Consider the following 16,862-nt stretch of genomic DNA (forward strand, 5'->3'; position numbering starts at 1 on the left):
AAAAGAATTATTTTCAAATAAAACTTTAACGATATGCTATCAATAATTTTTTTAAAAAAAAGAACCACTACCCTGTATGATGAAGATCATGGGCTAATTGTTCCAGAAGGAGTGGGGTTAAACTGGAGAGAGGGGGATGGTGATGGGTTTGTCTACTGACCAGCACAGAGCTGAATGAAAGCCTCTGATTGACTCATGGGAGAACACTCCATGCCATGAGACACATGTGGTACATAGCCATGTGAGGACACGTCTACTGAAGGTGATGTGTATGGGTACAGAAATCACACATTATGATACTGGTTAGGAATTCTTCTGTGCTACTCTATCCTGTGTTCGGCAAAAAAAAAAAAAGACAAGATTTTATATAAAAATAACACCGGCAAGAAGACTGTCAAAATATTACTATCGAGCCAAATGACCAGCCTTTTATTCTCCTCGTCCAAACAGTGATTCCATTTTAATTTCACAGTAACTAAGTACATTGTCTTTGTAAGTATCTGAATAGTGTGTGTCTTTTTAAATAAGGAAATAAGACAAGCAAACCACAAAGGAAAATTATTCCACTATTTCAGAGAAATCAATGACACATAAAAGAAAAACATTCATTTCTAAAGAGAGAAAGGACAAAGATTTGGATCTGCTACTGCAGCTGGTGGGGGTGATGGTGGGTGGTGATGATGATGGTGATGCTGAGGATGATGGAGATGATGGTAGTGGTGGTGATGATGATGATGATGGTAATGCTGATGATGGTGATGGTGATGATGATGGTGGTGGTGATGATGATAGTGCTGATGATGGTGATGCTGCTGATGATGATGGTGGTGGTGGTGGTGATGATGATGGTGATGCTGAGGATGATGGAGATGATAGTAGTGGCGGTGATGATGATGGTGGTGATGATGATAGTGCTGATGATGGTGATGATGATGGTGATGCTGAGGATGATGGAGATGATGGTAGTGGTGGTGATGCTAGATAATCCAAGGATGGTGCTGACACTGCTGCCGATTATGGCGATACTTATGAGTGAGATATTAATACTGGTGAGGATGAAGCTAGTACATTACCCATTGACTTGTGTCCTTGGACTCGTGAGCGCATCACTTCTGTGACTCAGTTTCTTCATCTCCAAACTGAGCAAAGACAACCTGACTCTTGGGGTGGGGACCAGTGGGCGGGTCCTATAATCAGTGCTTCCGTGGGTGCGGCAGCTCAAGGCCAGCATTGGGAATGCTCATTCTTCACAATGGCCAGTGGAGACCCAGTGTCCTCCTCCACGGCTGGCATGTCACTCCTGCCAGAAAGCCCACGGCTGAGCAGTGACTCCCAGGAGAGTGGCTTTTCTCTTCAGCTGTCACTACAGAAGCCCGGGCTGACTATTAAACAAGCTGCTCCGACTCCACATCCTGCTCTCCTGTCAGCGGGAAAACTACCGCTCCAGAGGACAGATCTTCTATAAAGAGAGACAAAGTGTCACTAGCAGGGATCAAATCAAGAGTGAGTCCTTTGGTAGCAGGTGCCGGCCAGGCTGCAGGGAGGCCAGGCCCACTCAGCTCCAATTTGTTTTGTTCCAAGTTGGTATCTCCCAGCTGCCCACATAGCCCATGCTCACCTTCAGATCTGGGACTCTAGGGAGGGACAGCAGGAGGATGGGAAGGCGGGGATGACGTCATAGTCATGAGGTTACCGTAGACTGTGATGTAAAGATGTGAGGTATTTGAGATGATGAAGACTCCTTGTCCTTTTCTTTGCCCTGCCCTGGCCTTGCTGTCTACCATCAGAACCATAGTCAACCTAACAACAGGCTGTGTCCAGATCATCCTCGAAGACATTCGGGATCTGAGGTGTGGCATCCACGGGAGTGGAGAGTTGGCTCCTGGAGCACTCTGCACTGTCCAGAATCAGCAGCAGCAAAGGGCAGCAGCAGGGCTGAGGGCTGAGCCCTCCAGCTGGGAGAGGCGCTGCCCGGGAATGGCACTCTGGGGAGGGTGAGCCTAAGGTGCAGCCTGCTGTGTTGAGGGGAGGAACTGTCCAAGCAGACCAGGCAGGTGTGGGCAGCACCACTGACCAAGAGGGTGGACTGTGAGACCAGACATGGGGTCTGAGACCTGGGCACCACGGAGAATCTCTGAGCCTTCTCCTGACTCAGCTTTTTCAACATTAAAATGGAGGTGGTGATGACACCTACTTTCTAGTCTTGTGATGACAACAGAGATGTGACCAATGAAAAGAACATGGGGCAGGCACTGGTACATGTTAAGCATCACGTTCAGAGGCAGAAAAGGTGATGGTATTTCAGGCAACAGTGAAATGAAGGGGGTGATGATGGTGACTCTATAGGTACATGGGAAAGATAATGAAGACGATGATGATGATGATTATGATGATGATGAAGATGATGATGATAGCAAGAATGATGCCTTAGTTATACTTCCTAGTGCTGTGGTAAAACACCTTGACCAAAAGCAACTTGGAGAGGAAAGAGTTTTACTTCAGCTTAGATGTCCTGATTACAGTCCATCAGGAAGGGAAGTCAGGGCAGGAACCTAGAGCAGAAATTGAAGCAGGGACTGCAGAGGAGTGCTGTCCACTGGCTTGGTCCTACCCACCTGTTCAATTTACTCTCTTGTACACCTCAGGATGACTTTCCCAAGGACGGCACCACCCACAGTAAGCTGGTCAGATGGTGATGGTGAAGATGACGGAGGTGATAAGGAAAGCGGGGACCAGGATGAAGAAGATGATGACAGTGATCCCAATGACAATGGTGATGATGGTTATGGTCCTGCTGAAGATAAGAAATTAATGATGACTATTAGGATAATGCAACAGCAATGGTGGTGGCAATGATGGGGGTAATGGTGGCAATAGTGAGGGTGCTGGTGATGTTCGTGTCAGAATGTGATAGTGAAGAGACTAACAATAATAGCAATGATGACTCTAAGAAGGATGGAGATACTGCAGCTGCAGCTGGAGATGGTTCTGATACTGCCAGTGATGCTGAATTAATGATGACATGAAACAATAGAGTATAGAGCAAAGATTCCCCATTGATGGACATGAGCTGATTGCTCGGGAACTCAAGCCAAGGTGATACCCAGGCCACGCAGGGGACTTGGGAGCAGGCATGATTTCACCTTCCATCAGTGATAAGCTCCACACTCACTTCTGCAGAGTGAAGATGCCCTTCACACCTGTGCGATGGGGTTGTTATGACGACTGCATCAGTGATGGTGAGCATACTTGGGCAGCAGAGGTGATGGTGAGTATAGATTCCTGAAACGTGCTGATCCTTTCCTCCTCACCTCTCTCTCTGGTTCTACCATGACTTACACATCAATGGGGACCCAGTGCAGGCCCCTGATCAAAGCCTATCACCAGGACACACTGTCCCTTCTCTCTTCCCTCACCCTGGAGAAGAGGGTCTGGGGGAGGGGTGTCACTCTCCAGGACAGGCAATGGCATCCCTCTACTCCTGGACTCTGTGGAAGTGGCTGCCTTCTGAGGGCAGCACCACCTTCTTAAGCCAAGGACCAGATCTCAGCAGCCTTGTCAAGGGCATTCTGTGAGCCAAGCAGGGAGCAGGTCTATCTATAGATTGATCTGCATGCTGATGGAGATCATCAATGAATTGCTGTGACTGCCCCGTGCTGGGTAGGAATTAAACTCCTGTTGGAATGTCATCTACCGTGAGCTAGCAAGGAAGCGACTTAAAATTACAAATGAAGATCACACTAGGTGAGAAGCCTCACCCTTCCAGGAAGGGGACCATTGTTTTATTCTATTCTGTTTTTATTTTAGAAATTATCTTTCCTTACCCAGAGATGCATGCTCAGATCATAAGCTTAGTCATGCATCTCTGCAAGCCCACCTCCCTTGCAGAGCTGAAGGTGGTCAGGCTGCTGTGGTCAGGCTGCTGTGGTCAGGCTGCTGTGACATCCTCTGTTTCCAGCCATACCTTGGGTGGCTTTTGTTACCAGAACTGCGTGGAGTGTTCCTAGGGCCTCCAGATAATCTAGTCAGAGGCTGTGTGATGCAGATGCTGTCTCAGAAACTGGGAGGGGAGAGTCTAGGAGCAAACAGTTGGGGGACAAGCAAATCTTAGAACTGACCAGGGTCGCCTGAAGAGGGCCACGCCTCTGAAGACCCAGGATCCTCCTGGGGGCAAGCAGAGCATCCCCGAGAGCCAGACTCGCATCTCCAGCCTTAGCACACATAATGGGATTTCATGGAATTACTAATTTCAAGTGCAATTACTGCTCAATCACTGCCTTGCAAATGTGATTTTCTTCCTTTGAAATGGATTAGTGGGACTGACTTGGCCTGGGTACAAATCGGCATTTGTGGCTGGAGCAGGAACACACGCTAATGTCCCCATTGTCCCTGTGCAGTCCCTGTGCCAGGCCCCAAAGGCAGATTCCACATCATACCAGATTGGGGTCAAAGTGCATCCTGCCTGCTCTGCTCTTGGGGGAGCCACAGGTGTCCACTGCCGGAGGGCATACTGCCCAGAAGCCAAGCTTGTCAAATAACATCCCAAGTAAAAAGTCAGCGGCAATTGATCCTTATTGTTAGACTGTCCTCCACTGTTTCCGAGCCCTGAGACACTCCCTGACCTGAAAGAGGCTGGGGCATAGCAGTCCATCTGGTCCAGGGCTGCCAGTCATCCCAAAAACCATTTGCCACAAGAGCCTGCTGTCTCATGGGAGTTCCATCCAGCGACTCCTTTTCCTGGAGGGTGAGTGGCTGGTTCAGCAGGCTGGCTTCGTCCAGCAACTCTGGAGACTTGGGACAGGAAAAGTCTGGGGTGAGGTCTCCCCACCCTTGCCGTGTAGGTGGAGTGCATCTAAGTTTATCCATATGCTGTGCATGCGGGCGTATCTGGGGCTTTTATTCAGAAATGGATGTGTAATTTTGTGCATGTATCTGGACCTATTCTTCATTCTTTCTGGGCCCACTCTATCCAGCATCAGAAAACATATTCCAAGATACTCCCATCTTGATAGGGGGATAGGAGGGACCAATGGGGATGCCTGCATATTCTATATTTTAAAGATGTGCCTGTACTCCATGCTGTAAAGAGGAAGCAGCGCAAACAAATCATTGCTAGCTTAGCCTGTACACACTAGTAAGGGCTGGCTTGCCTGAGTCAGCCCCTCCCACCCAGATGCCCCTGGAAGAAGGTTCACACCAGCGTCAGCTAAACTGGACTTCAACATACCAAGAGGTACCAGAGCCTGAACAGCCGTGAGGGAAGTGTGTGAGGGGTGATAACAGAAGAAGGCCAAATGTCACAGACCTCAGAAACACCGTAAAGCACCCCACCAGAGAGGCCCAGCTTGAGCTCTGCAGTGACCCACTGCCTCCCGCTCCCTCGCCTTTCCCAGAGCCTACATGTAAGGCAGATGCTTAGGATGGTAATCCCACCTTCTCAGGCCATCAGCTGTCTGAATAAACCACACAACTAAAAGATGCAATTCCTGTCTCTGCTAATTAGCCCCTGTTGGGTCGGGCGGTGTGAGCTCCGGTATTCTGGTTACAGTCTTGCTCTTTGGCCCCAGTCCTATGGTTTCTGCCTCACCAGGGTCTTCACTCTGTCAGCCCAACTCTGAAGGATTCTGTGGGGGCGGGGAGAAAGGGCACACTCCATTCCACTTCCTGTCCCCTACTTTAATGTGCTCCCCGCTCAATAGCCTGACTTAGGGGTGGCTCAGATTAAGCTGGTTTAGCCTGGGGACACAGACTGTTCCCATGCTACAGACCCAGGGGAAGCTGACTCTGGGCAGCCCAGGCGGGCACCCTGAAGCTCCCAGATCCCCTTAGGGCAAAAGAGGTTCCAATCAGCCCTTTAAGGGCTGCTCCCAGAAGGTCACTCAGCTTGTCCTTTCAGCCTTGAGCTCCTCTAACGTCCAGCATCCCTCCAGCATAGCCACCCACACAGAGGGACCCTACCCAGGGCCATCTTCTTCCTGGGTTCTTTATCAGGGCAGGGGCTCATGGGTAGTGTATAAGTCCTATGACAGGTGAGGGATGTGATTGGAGGGAAACTGGGTAGTGGAGAGGTGGCTTCCTCTTCATAACAGTGAAAGGCAGAAGGGGTGAAAGGCCTCCGCAGAACAGAGTTCGGGGGAGGGGGCGGGCTACGAGGGCTTGGGCACAAGAGGCGTGACCAGCAGAACTTGTTCTGGTCACTCCTCCTGCTCTGCGGCCTTACCACACCTCTGTCCCCCATACACAGGGTCCACCTACCCAGAGCCTCGATCTCTCTCATCCCACATCTCCATCTAGACCTCCCCCAAATTTCACCTCCTTGGACAGCCCTTCTTCAACAGACTTAGAGCGACCCTTCATATTGATCGCTGTAGCATAGAGCCCACATCAAAGAGCACAGTGGCCAGACTCTACCCTCTCCCTCAGGCAAGGGGCTCCATGCTTCCAGCTCAGCTTACCAGACACAGGCCACAAATCCCAGCCATTGTTGCCCACAATGGGGGTCTTCAAATCAGAAAAAGCTCCAGAAGTAATCGCACCAGGATTACTCCAGAAGTAATCTCATCCCAGGGGTGAGGCTGAGCCGCTATCACACAGTTGCGCCTACGGCATCCTTTAGCAGACTGGATGAAGAGCTTCCCTCTCTAGCATGGCCAGCGTCCCCCAGTTCCTGTCCCACGTCCCTGCCATCAGAATACAGCACTAACCTTTACGCTCATGGGTCCTCCATAGATGGGTCCCTGCACGAGCATAGATGCTCTAAGAATTCCAGTGCCTAAAAGAGGAAGAGTTCATACCGGGACTGGCCATGTGTCCACCAGAGGTAGGTGACACACACACTCCGCTGTGTTTCTCACAGCAAATCCCCTCCCCCACTGGAGAGCCCATCTACATGCCTCTGAAAGAAGATGGAAGAGGTGCAGCTGGGCATGGGCCTCAGGGTCATGGTTGCATCTGCAGACACCTCCCTCCTGATGTGCAGGCCCCATCTGGATCGTCTTAGTAGGGACACCGTGGCTACAGCAGGATGTAGCCAGGGCTTGGAGCCTCTCCATTTTGTTGATGGACAGATCAGAGGCTGAGGGTGTGGAAAGTGGATGGGAGAGACCCCTGGGGCTGTAGGCTCACTGTGTTCTCCCCACACGAAGACCCTCCCATGTGCATTTAGTTCTTTATGAGTTGAGTCACTCAACCACTGGCTAGAAATGGTCAAGGGGGCATTCAAGTGCTTTGTTTTGTTTTTGTGTTTTGTTTTGTATTTTTTAAAAAGCAGAATTGGATTTAAACCGCACTTACCTGGGTCACCTTGATGCTATCTCTGTCCTGGCTACTTATGCTTCAGAGCTCCGAAGCACAACCCTGGTATTGGGGGTCCAGCTTGAGGAGGAGGCAACATGTGAAAACTGGATCCAGCCTTACCGCATATGCGGCCATACGGGGATCATCTCTTGGTAGCTCAGTTTCCTCTTGCTAAAATGCTGACATTGGTACCCAGAGCACCGAGTGAAGGTCAAATATGAGCATTCTTCAGTAGCCCTCGGTGCAGGCCCACACGGCAGACTCTTGGTAAACACTGTCAGTACCGACTTCCCCGATGCTGGCGGACAGTCAAGGGTGCAGGGTTGGGAATCCACTGGGCTGTCTAAGCGTGTCTCTCGGTGACAGAGGTGCTGGGATGCGAGGCTCTAATCAGACAATGCCCCCTCCCTCAGAAACAGAGTTCTGGCCTCAGTAATTATTTATGTTAATATCCACTTCTCTCCCTAAACCAGCATTCCTTATCATCTCAGTCCCAATATTTAAACGTCCATTTTGGGATAATCACGGGAGCTGGCGAGACTATTTGTTATTTTTTAACACGGAAATTGATATTCCGGTTTCATAAATCCTGCCTTTCACGCATCGCCTATGGGTTATTAGCGTTCAGTCAGCGCATCCATTCTGCCCCTTCATATCTCATTTCTCCGGCTCACCTTCCTGAGGAAGGAGACAGGCTCATGAGTCCGCAGCCAGCTCACTCTGGGCTCTTTTTAATTTACACCTGACAGAAAACTAAAATTGCTCAAACTTCAACTTCCCATTTTCCCTCCGCTGTCTTTTCAGCCACTATTGTTCCCTTTTCTCTGTGTGTTTTTTTTTTTAAAGATAAAACTTCAAAAATGTAGAGTGAACGATTTGCAAGGGGGCAGGTCAACGGCATATTCGTGATGTTTGGCAAAGGCTTGGCATCTTCCGGGTGTAACTCTTTCTCCTGCTTGGCTAGAGTGAGATACATTTGTATACATTTTACCCCTTTCGCTTCTGCAATAAATAGAATTGTTTAATAATTGCGCTTTAGATTGTTCTTTGGTGATTGAATATGAACAGCTGGGCTTTGTGTTGAGCGTGCCTCTTGCCACTCTGCTGAGTTTGTTAATGCGTACGTGGGTGGGGTAGAGAGAAAGAGAGGGAGAGAGGCTTTGCAGTTGTTAAGATGAGACTTGACTTGATTTTTAATGCTGCTTGTGTGCGAGTGAACAGGAGCGCAGGTGCCAAAGGAGACCAGCAGGGGGCGACAGATCTGCAGGAGCTGGAGTGGCATGTGGTTGTGAGGCCCCAGATCCCCATGCTAAGAACCAACTCAACAATAAAAGCAATAAGAAAAGATCCAGCTCAAAAGCAGTGGGCACCCTTAATCACTGAGCCATCTCTCCAGTGTAATAACCAGAGGTTGGGGTGACATCTGTTGGGGCCTGCCTTGATGGGGTTCAAATGTTCCAGGGTAGGGGCGTGTGAATTAGAAAAAATAGGTAGGAGGAATAAAGACACAAAAGAAATACAGAGACAGAATAGAACTGGGAGGGTTTTCCTGTGTTACTGAATACTGAATATGCCTGTGTTTATTTTCCACATGCTTATATACCCCAAGCCATCAAAGGGAGGAAGAAGGCAAAAGACTGCATTAACATGACTCAAAGGACAAACAGAACAATCACTTAGTTTAATACTTGAAATATCAAGCAACTATATCCTTTAGTTAAGTATTCTGTTGTTTAGGCAGGACATGTAATGACCACCCAGCATTCTGCAGGCAGCTGCTCCCTGGGTCAAACCTCCTGTCATATCCTTGAAGGAGCAGGAATAGGCATGAATTTTTGACCTTTGGTCATGGTGGAGCTGATCCAGCTCTATGGGCCACCTTAATATCCAGAACATCAGGTAACCACACCCTAGGCCAGGATATTCATGTTTGTAGCCGCTCCTTAAGTCAGACTTCTTGCCAATAACCTTGAAAGAGCAAGAGCAGGCTTGAGCTCTCTGACCTCAGTCAAGGTGGAGCAGACCCGCTTCTGTGGGCCCCCACACTCCAGCCACCAGTTCTTTGGAAGGTTTTTTTTTTCTTTTTAAGAACTAGCTATAGGTTTTCCTGAATCAGCTGATTTTTCTATCTTATCTCTGCTGTGCCCTTTGTTCCCTCTCTCCCACTGGTTTTGGATTTCCTTTGCTCATCTTTAGAAAATTATGAAGTAAGATCACGGATTTGACCTCTTTCTGTTTTAACTTTGCTGTTCGCAGCTATATGTTACCCCGGCAGAGCAGCTTTCCCTGCAGTCCAAAAGCTTGGTGTCTTTTTAATCTTTTTCTTCTTTATTTCATTCTAAAGGTATTTCCCCCAGGACTTCTTCTTCTAACAGCTTTTTATTATTATTTATTTATTTTGGATTTTTTTCTTTTTCTTTTTTTTTTCTTTTTCTTTTGAGATATGGTTTCTCTGTGTAGCTTTGGCGCTTGTCCTGAACTAGCTCTTGTAGACCAGGTTGACCTCAAACTCACAGATATCCACCTGCCTCTGCCTCCCAAGTGCTGGGATTAAAGGCGTGCGCCACCACCGCCCAGCCTTCTGACAGCTCTCGAGAGTGTGTGGCTCGGTGCCTTTGTACATCTCTGTTGTCTTTCTCTCACCCTTGGCTAGCTTCGATCCATTCTGTGTTGTTAATCATTTGAAACAAAGACAAAGCAAAGGTCTATCCTGGACAAGGCTCCACACGGGCACGCATCCTGTGGGTGTTGGCAGTGTGTCCCTGGTCTCTTGGTCCAGCTGAATCGTGGTGTCCGACTCCCCCATTCAGTTTCCATCCCTGTCCGTCATCACTGCTCCTGGGAGCACCTCTATTTCTCTTCTCATTTTCAATGCCCTTGCATAAACCTTCCCTCAATGAACCCCCAGTTCATCAGAGCACCCCAACAACTGGGCCTAACCCTCCAACACACGCCAGATACCACCCATTTCTTCTCCCGCCCATTATTATCTCAGGAAGGCCCAACCGCAGGAGAGGCTGTGGCTTCACCTCCCAGACGCCATGAGAGGCCGATGGTGAGGGTAGACACCAAGGGGCACAGCTGAGGTTTGACACATGGTTGAGAAAACATTAATTATCTGGAAAATAGAATTCAAAATATTTGAGATGAAGTCAAATTAGCCTCCAGCTGGGACTCCGGCCGAGCAGATGTCACCGTATCACATCTCGCTGCCTCTGCCTTCCCTGAATCTCTGCCACGTGAGTTTAATTCACAGAACTTAGCCTTGCTCTCCTGCTCACACACCACACCTGAGAGGCCTGGACCGGTGCAGACACAGTGGCCAGTGGTGAGGTAGTGCCGCAGGCCAGGGGGAGTCAAAGTCCAGGGCCCACCCAGCCAAGGTCTTGTCTTGGACACAGGCTGTCATCACGAAACCCACGTGGGCTCCAGAAAAGACAGGGCCTGTCCCCACAAGGTGCAGACAGTGTTCAGGGGCTCGTGCCTGAACCAGCGACGACAGAGAGGAATTCCCTGCTGCTCTGTAAGTGATGGTGTGTGGTTCAGAGCTGCCAGCGAGAGGATAAATAGCCCCCGAGAGCCTGTGGATGTGTGAAAGCCCAGATCATAAAGAGCAGTTTTCTTAACAAAATCCATCTTTAGATGTATGGTTTTCACAGCCGGGATGGGAAAAGCACAAAACACCCTTATCTGAACAGAACACGAGAACACTCTGGCAGATCCAAGAGCTCTCTGAGCCGGGAAGCCACTGCTGGGCCTCCACCAGGTTTGTTTAGAAACGGCAGCATTGTCCGCAAGGTGGGAACACACGGGGACTTGGCTCAGCTGGTGGGCCTGTCAGGACTCTGCAGGATGCTGTGCAGGTCCCTCTGGGGCACGCCCTTCTCACCCCTGGCTCCTGTCAATCTCAAGGTCAGCTCCACCCCTGAAAATGAAAGCCAGCTTGCTTCTATAGAAGAGCTGTTTTCCTCTACTTTTGAAAACCTGGCCTCCCGCATCAGCTTCCTGCCACCACCTTCAAAACCCACCACTGACTTTGAGGCTCAGCGGATGCATGTGTGGTTTTGTTTTGTTTACTTTTTTATAGATCAGAAATTGGACGCAGAAGTCACACGGCTCAAGTCAAAGTGTCAGTAGGCTGCTTGCCTTTCTAGAGACCTGAGGGGAAGCGTGTTGAAGGATTCAGGTTTTAACACTGAGGTCCCTTTCCCCTGATAGCTGCCAGTTGAAGTTTTACCAGCTTCTTTTGCCCTTGTGTTCACTGTGGCTCACTTCTCCTTTGTCCTCAAAGATATGTCTTCGCTCTGATTCGTCAATGGGCTCCTTCTGGGCATGATTATCTTACCAGAAGGACTCACGGGGTGACACTGGTCTGCCTTGGGTTTTTTATGCTCCCTGTGACCTCTAGTTCCACAGCCCTAATCACAAAGTATCTTTCCTTGGATTGGTGACATGCTCACAGATTCTGGGGATTGTAGTGGACGTCTAAGGGACCATTGTCCGCCCGCCAACCACAACACCTTGAGTAGAGTTGTGGTGGAGGTTATCCTGACTCCATTTCCCCACACGAGCTGCCCCATGACTTGAAGAGGAATTCTCTGTTTACCTCATCCAACTTTAAGGTCAAACTTCCCAAGGTCAACGGCTTCCAAAGGTTCTTCGCAGAACTTGAGTCTGTGTGTAGTGAGATCCTCAGGATGCCCTCAGATGTGGGTTTCTAGAGTACAGTGGACAGAAGTTGATCAAGTCAGTCCCCTTTGAAGTGTGGGAGCATCTACACCTGTCAATGATAGCCAGTGAAAACAGGAATAGATGTCCAAGAAAATTAGGAATAGGGATTCCAGACCAATGCTCAACTTTCAAGCCATGGGAATGACTTCCCCTCTCTAAGCACAGATGAGGTTAAATGAACATCCGAGGGCCCTTCTGGCATGTAACCTCGTGTACAATCTAAGTCCAGGGAAATGCCTTTTTAAAACCAACAGAGTCTCTTTCATAGACCTGTCAATCAGATCTGATCTTATCTTTTTTCCTTCATCTCCACAGAGGCAAACGGCTTTCGCCTGCTAACACTGCCGCTCACCCCCATCTCCCAACCCTTCCTTTCCTTACAGCAGCTCCAGCCCACCCCCACTGCACTCCTACCCTAAGCCTTGACTTCCTGGTTTCTTCTCCTGGGGTACGCACGCCCCCCACAATTACCATCTTGAAGAACCTCCCTTGGTGGAGTTTGCCAATTTCTCCAGGGGCTTTAGAAGCAAAAATGAAATATACATGAAATTTTCAAAGACTGATTGGAAAGGATAAGGAATAAAGGCAGTAAAACTAATCAATCAGACATGCCAGATACCAACGGTGAACTCTAATCCTTGCACAAGAGACTGCAGCATGTGGCCTTCATCTCTGAGGCCTGGGATGTAGGATGCTGAGTGATAGCTGAACTGGGCAACGGCAGAGCCCCAGGCATGCAGGAGGATGCGTGTCACTTCCCTGCTGGCCGTGCTTCTTCTCCATCACAAGATATGCCATCTTTGGTAACAGATGCAGAAGAGGATCGTGACCATCATCCTTTCCAAAGACCTGTCCTTACAAAGCTATGTCCATCTCTGTCCTAGTTAACTTCAGCTGTCAATCAACACAGCCTAGAGTCATATGGAGGACAAGCCTCCATTGAGGAATTGCCTAGGTCAGGTTGGCCTGTGGGAATGTGTAGAAGTATCAGCCCACTGTGGGTGGTGTCATTCCCTAGGCTGGTCTTAGGTGGTACAAGAAGGCTGTGTAAGCATAAGTGAGTGATTGAGCCAGCAAGCAATGTTCTTCCATGGTTTCTTCTTTGTGTATCTATTTAAGTTCCTGTCCTGACTTCCCTCAGTGACAGACTATGACCTAGAAGTATAAGCCAAATCAACCCTTCCCTTCCCTAAGTTGCTTTGTTTAGGTCAGAGAGTTTTAGCTCAGCCACAGAAAGGAACTGAGAACATCTTTCTAGCATACCACCTGCCCATCTCTACGGACGAGAGATTCTGTGCTCACTGCTATCAATGCAGGACCAAGGCACCACTATCTCCATTGTCAATAAGAGGGGCTACAATGGCGCACACCCCAAAAGTCAGATGTCTCTGCACCTGCGATCTCAAGGAGTAACAATGTAGCCTCAATGCGGCCCCCCCTTATTGCAGGAGAGGTAGACGAACTGCAGAATGGAATAAATTTTTCAGTGACTCCACCTGCTACCAAGGGGTTCCGAGGCAGAAGCGGCTGCAGCAGATACGAGGGGAGCTTGAGAGGTGCCTGCAGAGAAAGACTGACAGATAGATGTTCGCAGAGCCTCAACAGAGACTTGCTCACTCCCTTTTCAGTCAGACCATTCTGGATCCTGCTGGCTAGTTGCTGCTGTGTCGGGCCAAGGGCCACAGGGCCTGGGCTCTTTCTCTCTGTAAAGCCTCAGATCTCTCCCTGGGGCTTGTGCCTCCCTCCTCTGGATAGAACTGTAGCTGCTGCAATCCCATCTGCTCCCTGGAGACTCCACCAAGAGCACACCACCTTTCCGCGTCTGTCTCAAAGCTTCCCATGTCATTAGGCCGCGTTTCTGGTTCCTGAATGAAGCGGAAAATCCCGGGACTAGGGTTTCACGCCAGCGCGCACGTCCACAGTCTGCAGCTCTCTGATAGCCTGGCTCAGTGGTGGATGATCCTGTCAGCTTCCAAATCTGTATGCTAAGCATTTAGGATACAAACTCAAAATCCACTCCCGGCTTGGGGACCCACCCAATTACAGCCTATTCCATGTGGAGTGGATGTAGGAAGAAAGAGGGGGTACTTGAGACTCAGGGGCATCACCCATGTGGGTCCTAAGAGGACCACGCCGTTACTGGGTCTGGGGGGAGAGGGGGTGGCAGCTCTCTAGAAACAGGTAAGAGCTGGGTATGTATGCGTGGCCTGAAGGCAACCAGACGGGGGCTGAGAAAGTGGAGCTGAGGTGAGAAGCAGGTACTCAGGCTCAGTCCCGTCTTAAAATCCAGAATCCTAAAGGTGGGGGACTGTGGTGGCATGAATAGCTGTGGCCCTCAAAGACTCATATATTTGAAAGCTGGGCCCATAGGGAATGGCACTGGTAGGAGACCCATTAGGCACAATGGCACTTGTTGGAGTAGGTGTGGCCTTGTTAGAGGAAGTGTGTCACTGTGGGGGCAGGCTTTGAGGTCTCCTATGCTCAAGCTACACCCAATGTGATAGCTTCTGCTGCCTGCAGATCAAGATGGAGAACTCTCAGCACCTTCTCCAGCACCATGTTTGCCTGCATGCTGCCAGGTCCCACCGTGATGACCATGGACTAAACCTCTGAACTGGAAGACAGCCCCAATCAAATATTTTCCTTTATAAGAGTTACTGTGGTCATGGTGTCTCTTCACAACAATAAAACCCTAACTAAGACAGAAACTTTCCAGGCAACAGAACAGATGTAACGAGCATGATTCTTTTCTTTTCTTTTCTTTTTTTCTTTTCGAGACAGGGTTTCTCTGTAGCTTCTGTGCCCGTCCCGGAACTAGCTCTTGTAGACCAGGCTGGCCTCGAACTCCCAGAGATCCTCCTGCCCCTGCCTCTCGAGTGCTGGGATTAAAGGTGTGCGCCACCACCGCCCAGCAGTTTTCAAGGAAAATCTTTATAGTGGGTCCCTTGGGAGCCTGAGACCCTGGCGGGCAGCATCTCTGATCCACAGAGGGGCCCGTGACCCAAGCCTGTTCTTTGTCTCTGATTGGTGCAGGGATGGTCCGCACATGGTCCAGCCAGTCCAATCCCAGGAAATGTGATTTGCCCTAGGGCGGGTGGCAAAGGATCTCACACTTTCCATGTCCTATACCCTGCCTCTAGAGATCAACTCAGGGCCAATCAGAGTGAGGATCAGACCTGCCCCGGGACTGACAGGAGCTGGGTCTGGGAGGAAGCAAGGGTGACCAGTGCCCATCCTGGCACAGTGGCCACAGCTTCCGGATTCTGAAGTCAAAGCTTGAGAAGCCACAGCAACAGCTGAGTTAGAAGGACTGAGCTTGGCTCTGATGATGCCATGAAGCCCCGCCCCCAGCCTGGCTGGAGCCAGGCCTACTCTGTAGAGATTCCATTCTGAGAGTCAGCCCTGCCCCTCCCCTTTTGTTTCCTGAACACACCTGAGGTAGTAGCTTTTGTTCCTGTCACCCAGCTCTGCCACACTGAGAGCTCAAGCTTCAGTTTCCCCTCTGTGAGAGAAGTCAGAGGTGCTCCCAAATGAAGCTGTCACTGGCATGAGGGCATTGGAGACGTGCGTGTCCAGAAGGGCCATTTTTTTTCACTTCTGCACTTCTCTGCCCACCCTGAGGACGAGGCAGAGAAACACTGGCTATCCAGAAACATTGCTGCCCCGAAAAAATGCTGTTCCCTAAAGCAAGACCCACTGCCTATCTGGGTTCTCTGCATCCATCCTGGTCAGATCAAAAGGAGCTGGCAAGAGAGGCTCTGCCCACTGGGGCTGGAGTCCAATGGAGAGTTCTGCCTGCGTAGACATTGCTGCCCAGGGCCTGTCCTCATAGAGTTCCTCCCTGACACTCAAGCAGGCTTCCATGCTGTCCCTGTGAGAGGAGAGCGAGCTTAGCTTTGGTGATGCTGTTAGCCTTCTCCAGGCACCAGAGACCCATGGGAAGGAGTTGAATGCACACCCTACACCATTTGGACAAAGTGGGGTGCTATAGGGAACCACTTGTGCACAACCTACACCATTTGGACAGAGTGGGGTGCTATAGGGCACCACTTGTGGGCAGCCAACTCTGCATACCCTACACCATTTGGAGAGAGTGGGGTGCGTAGGGAACCACTTGTGGGCAGCATTCATGGGAGTGAGGCATCTGGTCACCAGGAAAACACAGATATGATCACTGTAAGTGACACACTCCTCACCACATGTGAGCTGCAGGGAGCACACACACTGGAGTCACAGAGCATACACACATAGTGCATGTTAAGTGACCTGCAGAGTCACACCTCCCTCTGGCAGTGAGAACATGCCAAAGCAGACACAGGGACCCCAAAATGACACACACACATACACAGAGACCATATACAGGAAATCGCTCATATCAGCCTCGTGCTCAACCATGTGACCCACAGGGTAAGACAGAAAGAAACAGGCACCCCAGATAAACACTGACTCAATGACACATGCAAGGGACTCAAGATGGTGACACATTCTGGTAACAAGGCAGTTTAAACACAAGCAATGTGGACAATGGACCAAAGCCACTCACACCTCAACACAATACATATAAGGAGCCCGCCTGTTGCCCAAGTGAGCACGCTCCAGCTCCACATAGCCTGTGTTTGGTGGGCATATATAACACAAAAGGGTTGCCTTATTTCCCAATGCCAATTGTTCAGTAAGTGCTTTGCAGTAAAGCCTTTATCTCCTGGATTAAAAAAAAATGCTTATGCAGACAGTCCTGGTTGACATCTACATAAATCTCCCTGTTGCATTCTGCTGCCCAGGCTTGGCCCCAGCACCCCTGCTCTTCCTGGAAATGCAGCGCAGCCGGGGTGTGT

The sequence above is a fragment of the Alexandromys fortis genome, unplaced genomic scaffold, assembly GCF_014885135.2.
Source record: "Alexandromys fortis isolate MF-2015 unplaced genomic scaffold, M_Fortis_MF-2015_v1.1 scaffold_56, whole genome shotgun sequence".
Classification (NCBI taxonomy): Eukaryota; Metazoa; Chordata; class Mammalia; order Rodentia; family Cricetidae; genus Alexandromys; species Alexandromys fortis.